This window comes from Oryx dammah, unplaced genomic scaffold (genome assembly GCF_014754425.2).
Source record: "Oryx dammah isolate SB20612 unplaced genomic scaffold, SCBI_Odam_1.1 HiC_scaffold_3, whole genome shotgun sequence".
Classification (NCBI taxonomy): Eukaryota; Metazoa; Chordata; class Mammalia; order Artiodactyla; family Bovidae; genus Oryx; species Oryx dammah.
In genome coordinates this window covers 16,918,943-16,925,883 of record NW_024070187.1, presented here as the reverse complement: position 1 = coordinate 16,925,883, position 6,941 = coordinate 16,918,943, and the positions used below count along the sequence as shown (strand labels likewise).

Below are 6,941 nucleotides of genomic sequence, written 5' to 3'. Positions count from 1 at the left end.
ACGACTTAGCAACTAAACAACAGCCTCCAGAACCATACGAAAGAAAATTTGTAAGAATCTCAAGTCTATGGTGTTTTTGTTATAATACCATAAATGGATAAAATACTTCCTGATTTATCACCCAGTTTATTTCCTCTAGAGACCTCCTCATTATTTACAGTTACCCTGTTTATTAAAATCCTCAGTTTCCATCATCTCTTCCACCTCTGGCCAGAGGACCATTGATGCAAAAGTTTTCAATTTTGATGAAGTCCAGTCAATCTATTTTTTCTTTTGTTGCCTGTGTCTTCAGTGTCATATCCAAGAAATCATTGCCAAATCCAACGTCATGAGGATTTTCCCGTTTTCTTCTAAGAGTTTTATAGTTTTAGCTTTTATGTGTAGGTCTTTGATCCGTTTTGAATTGATTTTTGTATTTGGTATAAGGTAAGCGTCTAACTTTCGTGCATGTGGATAACAATTTTTCCAACACTATTTGCTGAAAAGGCTGTCCTCCCCAATTAATGATCTTGATGCTTTTGTCCAAAATTGTTTGACCTTATACACAAGGATTTATTTCCTGGTGGATACTATCTTTTTTTCTTTTTCTTTTTTTCATTGTCTTTTTATTTTGGCTGCATAGCGCAGCATGCGGAATCCTAATTTCCTGACCAGGGATGAAACCTGCAACCACTGCATTGGAAGTGTGGGGGCTTAGCCACTGGACCACCGGGAAGTCCCTGGATACTACTTTTAAAGTAATGAATCACTAAACAGTTTTGTACTAACCCCAGAATATTCAGACGAATCAATGAAACAAAATAGCATATCCTCTTGTGTATAAAAGTAGCATCATGCTGTTCAGTCACTCAGTCGTGTCCAGCTGTTTGCAACTTCATGGACTGCAGCATACCAGCCTTACCTGTTCTTCACCGTCTCCTGGAGTTTGCTCAAATTCATGCCCATTGCATCGATGATGCCATCCAACCATCTCATCCTTTGTTGCCCCCTTCTCTTCCTGCCCTCAATCCTTCCTAGTATCAGGGTCTTTTCCAATGAGCCAGCTCTTTGCATCCGGTGGCCAAAGTATTGGAGGTTCAGCATCAGTCCTTTCAATGAATATCAGGGTTGATTTTCTTTAGGATTCACTGGTTTGATCTCTTTGCTATCCAAGGGACTGTTCAAGAGTCTCCTCTGGCGTCATAGTATGAAAGAACAAAATATTTTAAAAAGCAATGCTGGGCAATTGGTTGTTGCTCTGTGCCTGCTCAGTCATGTCCACTCTTTGTGACCCCGTGGACTGTAGCTTGCCAGGCTCCTCTGTCCATGGAATTTTCCAGGCAAGAATACTGGGCTGGGTTGCTGTTTCCTTCGCCAGGGGGTCAAACACGCATCTCTGCGTTTCCTGCCTTGTCAGGTGGATTCATTACCACTGGCACAACCTGGGAAGGGCAATTGGTTAATTACTCAGAAAATTAAACAACTCTTCCCTCTTTTCCAAACACCCAGATTCATCCCAAGAGGCCTAATAAGTAAAAATAATATATTTGTATGTGTTCCTGAAATATCTGTTATGGGAATGGGAAGCGACTTTTCCAAGCATAAAAAAGTTACGGATATTTTGAAACACATATAGAAGTTAAGGTCAAATCTTGCTTCATCTACACTATCCCACTTCCCACCAGCCTCTTTCTGTACTGATTTATTATGAAGCAAATCTCAGATGCATCACACGAGCATATTCATCATGTAAAATATGTCTTGCAAGGATGGCTCATCCCGAGTTTATTTCAAAGAAATATTGACAAGGGGTAGAGGTGCTGCAGTGGTAAAGAATCCTCTTGCCAATGCAAGAGACACAGGTCCAAACCCTGGGTGAGGAAGATCCCCTGGAGAAGGAAATAGCAACTTATTCCAGTATTCTTGCCTGGAAAATTCCACAGATAGAGGAGCCTAGCAGGCTATAGTCCATGGGGTTGCAAAGAGTCAGACATGACTGAGCACAGCACATCACAAATATACTGACAAATAGCCCAAGAAAATATTTTAGAATGTCAAACAGACCAGAAGACTATGGTGAAGTTATTTTTCTCAAACACGTTTAAAGTTAAATTACTAATGCAACAATGAAAAGAATACTACTAAATGACCTATATCTTATAGTTCCTTCTTATTCAGATTTACTACTCAGTTTTCTTTCTTTAGGTTGTGCCTCATTTAAAAGAAAATTTTCCATGACAAATATACCAATTTGGCATTTCTAATACATGACACTAAAGATGGAAGTTCCACCACTGAAAACTCCCTTCTCCCATTATACCCCACTTGGCAGCATTTGTTCTCATTGTGCTTTTTTTCCAATCTGAGTTTGTTTAGCAATCCTCTTCCTACTTGAAATGCAAAGACTTGTAGAGAGTTGTTGATTATTATCGTTTTAGAAAGATATCTTCCAAGGATATTTGGTCCTTTCTATGGTTTCCTTGTATACAAACTCATGTTTATGGGAAAGCCGGTGCTTCAACATAAAAATAAAAACAAATTAACTAAAACTTCAATAAAGCTGTTATTGTAAACAGGGAGAGAGACAGAAACAGTCTAGAGTTATGCCATATGTGACTCTAGACTGGATTAAGTATTAGAAGAAAAAAAACTATAAAGGATATTACTGGATCAATTAACTAAATTGGATTACAGGTGCCCAAATGGATAGAAATGTTGTATCAATATTAAATTTACTAAAGTTGATTACTATCATTATGTAAGAGAATCCCCCTATCCCTAGGAAACATGCATTGAAATAACATAAAGGACCATGATGTATGTAACTTACCTTTAAGTGGTTCAGAAATTATTCATCCTATATATATATAATATCTATTATAAATATATAGACAATTGATAAGATAAAGCAATTTGATAAAATACTAGCAATAGGTAAATATGGGTAAGAGGTATATGGGTTTCTTTGCACTATTCTTGCAACTTTTCTATAAGTTCAATTATTTCTAAACAAAAAAACTGAAAAGAACATGAGTGTGATTATGATTCTCATAAAAACATCCACTCTGATCTGGCCACTGCCTACCTTTCCAATCTCATCTTCATTCACCCGAAAGTTCCCTGGGCTTTTGTTATCCATCCTGCATTAATTGTATTTCCAGACCACTCTCTATTCTTCGTTCCTTTACAGGCTACATATACATTTTTCTGTCTGAAATGTCTTTATAACACGTTCTCTGCTTGAAAACCTTCTAATCATCCTCAGTACTCTGCTGTAACATATCCATCATGATGAAGTAGGTTAGGACACTGGTTATGAGCAACAACTTTACACTCGGGTAGCCTGGGGCGCAACACCTGGCTCTATGCTCTCTCCCTATCACACATCAGGCAAGTTATTTTCTACTCTAAGCTTCAGTCATCCCATATGTGAAACATACATTATGAAATATACATATACATTATGAGTATAATTATGTATTATTATATATAATTATATGAATATAATGAATGAATATAAATAAACATATACATTATGAAACAGTAACATTAGACTGATGGGAGTGGATGAGAAGATACACATCACATGCTTGACACAGAGCCTGGCAAATTAAGCCCTCGTTAAATGCTGCTTTTACCCTTGCTTCCTCCCCTTCAATAAAATAATAAATAAATAAATACCTGGCTCTGAAATTCTCAGAAGTATAGTTAGTCAAAATATATTTTACCCTTCAACTTATTTATAAATATTAGTATCTTTATATCAGATAGTTTCCAATTTATAAGCTAGAAAATCAACTCGGTTCTTTGTGGCTAGGATTTAAAGTATTTGAGAAGGAGTAGAAGGAAATAAGTGAGTTTAGAGTACTGGGGCCAGGACTTGAGAAGTTAGGTCATTATCCTGTGGGTAAAGTTTTTAAAAGGATGGGAGTACAGTGATCCAGTTTATAACTTGAGAAATCAGTCTGAGAAGAATGTGAAACATTAACTGGGAGGAAGAGACATTAGTTTCATCAAGGCATGTTAGGAATTGGCTCAGCCTATACTTGGGAGACAGTTTGAATAAACGCAGAGGGGGACAAAAGGGAGGAATCCTGGATGGAATCAATGAGGTAGAATCTATGACATTTGACCAGCAAACATGGTGGTGAGGGGGAAGGAAAACACTCTTGGTCGATGACTAGGGTCATCATGAACTGAGATGATGAACGCAAGAGGAGGCAAAAAGCATCATGGGAGGAGAAAAATAATAGGTTCAAATTTGGTAAGTTACAGTGAAGTAGCTGAGGGGTTTCCAAGCAGAAGTGATCAGTAGACAATTATTAATGGATGTTTCCATTTGAGAAGCGCGAGTCCACATGCTAGAAATCAGGATGGCATAAAACACATGGCTGTATAGAATACTGGAATCACTGTGCAAAACTTACAGTACCGGGGCTAATTAGCAGGAAGGTCTAAAAATATTAATCTGCTTAACCTTAATGATTACATTAATATAACAGTTAAAGCTCTAAATCTAGACATACATATGTGTTACTGGAGCCCACTTTCCCATTTTTTTCCCCTCTAGCAGCAGCAGCACTTTCTAAGGAGTATGAAATTATGAAAGCAGTGACATTAGAATGGATTCAAATCCGAGCCTAGCCAGTGATTAAGCTGAGTGGCATTTAACAAATGCCTTAATCACTCAGAACCTCAGTTTCTTCACCTTTGGAGTTGGATAGCAGTGGTAACCTTAGGGTTGCTATGAAGGAAGGCAAAAAACATAGTGGTCAAGAACATGAGCCCTTAAAACAGACTGTCTTGGGGTTGAATTCTACTGTGCCATTCATTAAGCTGTGTGACTTCAGTTAACTTTCTGAACCTCTCTGGGCCTGTTTCCTTACCTGTAAAAAGGGATACCCTTTCCTTTGCTGTTTCTGAATTAATCGGTGACAAGGGCCATGCTTCTCAGTATACCACTTTTCCTGCAGAGAGAAATGAAGCACCACCCCAAGAACAGGGTGAACGTACAAGTCAAGGACCAGAGAAATTGTTACAGGTGCCCAGAAGCTCAAGGCTGCACTTAAGAAAAAGAATTGCAGTTCTGGCAAAAAGAAGAATGATTCTATTGTAACTGTCGTCTGATCAGGACTGGGCAGGAATAGAGGTCAGTGTGGCCTTCCTGGTTCAGAAGAGTGTAAATGAGTCAGACTCTGAGTGTGATACAGGTGGAAAGGTGCCTGAAGCCCAGGTTGTCTGCAGACGGTCATACTCCACACCAGGGACTGAGCAGGACTCCTGATGCTCAGTCCAGTGCTCCTTTCTTCACATAATACAGACGGCCTCCAACTTGCTAAAAAATACTGTAGTGGTTGTTCTTTCTTTTCTGAGGAAAGGAAATCAGAAATCTGCTGCTAAGTTGCTTCAGTCGTGTCTGACTCTGTGTGACCCCATAGAAGGCAGCCTACCAGGTTCCTCTGTCCCTAGGATTCTCCAGGCAATAACACTGGAGTGGGTTGCCATTTCAGAGATCTGAAAACGTATCAATTACTCAGGCATTATTATGTTTTACATTACACACAATAAAGCACTTCCCAGGTGGCGCTAGTGGTAAACAAACTGCCTGCTAATAAGATCCATGAATTCCATCCATGTCGGGAAGATCCCCTGGAGGAGGGCATGGCAACCCACTCCAGTATTCTTGCCTGGAGAATTCCACAGACAGAGGAGACTGGCGGGCTACAGTCAATAGGATCACAAAGAGTTGGACACAACTGAAGTGACCTGGCATTCAAACTCATTAAAAAAAATATATGTGGTGATGACAATATGTTTGGCTTAGCATTAGATACAACTTTGAAATAAGAACGAAAATCCACTGAAAGAATCATCTGTGCATCCTCCTATTCTACCGTCCTAGCTTCACCCCTAAACATATCTAATTCCTCATCCTTTTCGCGTGGGCAATATTTTTTTACATTTCTACCTGTACATGTGCTGCTTGCTGTGCCTGGAATGCTTTTTTCTTCATAAATTAAGTCATCTGTTCAAGTTACTAGGTTTTCTGTGTAATCTACTCATTTCAATTCTAGTCTTGTTGGTTTTTGCAAGAGGAGTCTGGCAGGCTAGTCAGTAGGGTCGCAAAGATTCTGACACGACTGAGCAACTAACACACACACACATACTATGGCATTTAATACTTTATTTGGATGTGACAGTGCACACACACACACACACACACTCTATGGCATTTAATAGACTTTATTTGGATGTGACAGTGTCTTCAGCCAATAATGATCTCCTTAGAAATGTCCCAAGCCTAACGGAATGCTCAACACAAGCACTTCTTCCATATTTTTACAGAATTAGAAATGAGATGAAAGCAAAGGAATGGTGAACAAGGGATTCACTATATAAGTTACTTCCAATAGGAAGAGGCCGACTTTGGATGGTGGGTTGGCGAATCGTTATAAAATATTTAAAAATAAATTTTATAAATTCTGTATTACTAAGGCACAGTAACTAAAAATTACTCACACGAGAAAATTGGCCTATTGTTATCAGTTCCACTACAAAGGTTGCTCTTTGACTAAACTGTCCACACGTTCGTTCCCTGCATTGATAAAGCTGTAAAGTTGAAACAGGCAATTAAAGGTGAAATCTCTCTTTCGCTTAGTAGGCCTGATTTTTACATTAAAACTCATGTGTCAGTAGACACTGCTTTGGGTGTGAGCACTTTATTTCCGTCCGTTTTTAGCAGGAACAATACGCACTGGGTTAGAATATTCCCTAGTCTTGGTTATTTGCTGACGTGAAAGGAAGGTGCTCATTTTTGGTTCCCCATCACCACTGCCGAATAGCACGTATTTATTCGGCGCCGAGTTATACACGAGGACTAACAGCGAGGAGTCAACAAGGCAACACCACCGACTTCCCCTTACAAGGGGCCCGTAGCTTTTCTGAGTAAACACTTGCCCTGG

At 39.2% G+C, this 6,941-nt stretch overlaps 1 long non-coding RNA gene across 1 annotated transcript; it reads right to left on the bottom strand.

The window, feature by feature from the left end:
• Positions 1–47: 47 nt before the first annotated feature.
• Positions 48–4,949, bottom strand: LOC120861744. Its single transcript, XR_005720597.1, has 3 exons — positions 4,866–4,949; positions 2,371–2,494; positions 48–1,868 (listed from the first exon to the last, which is right to left on the bottom strand). It is a non-coding gene; the product is annotated as an uncharacterized LOC120861744 (long non-coding RNA).
• Positions 4,950–6,941: the final 1,992 nt, after the last annotated feature.